Source organism: Penaeus monodon, chromosome 19 (assembly GCF_015228065.2).
Source record: "Penaeus monodon isolate SGIC_2016 chromosome 19, NSTDA_Pmon_1, whole genome shotgun sequence".
NCBI lineage: Eukaryota > Metazoa > Arthropoda > Malacostraca > Decapoda > Penaeidae > Penaeus > Penaeus monodon.
In genome coordinates, this window is record NC_051404.1 from 39,743,486 (window position 1) to 39,743,774 (window position 289).

Below are 289 nucleotides of genomic sequence, written 5' to 3' on the forward strand. Positions count from 1 at the left end.
AATTCAATGTATAATTATACTCAACATACTCCCCACCAATGGAGTACTTACTCCTATCATAGACTTCGCATACTTAAATGAGGTACCATATATGACAAAGGGACTAATCATGCCAACTGGGATAAAAACCTTACCTATGAGACTAAGAGAGGCTCTTTTTGTTAACACGAAATGTCTTCAAACCCAAATCAACACCAAAAACAAACTTGTCTGCTGGGGGCTAGCCACTTCATACTTAAAACCTTAGTCAAGTTAATCATTTGCAATTTGAATGCCATCTAGAGAGAAA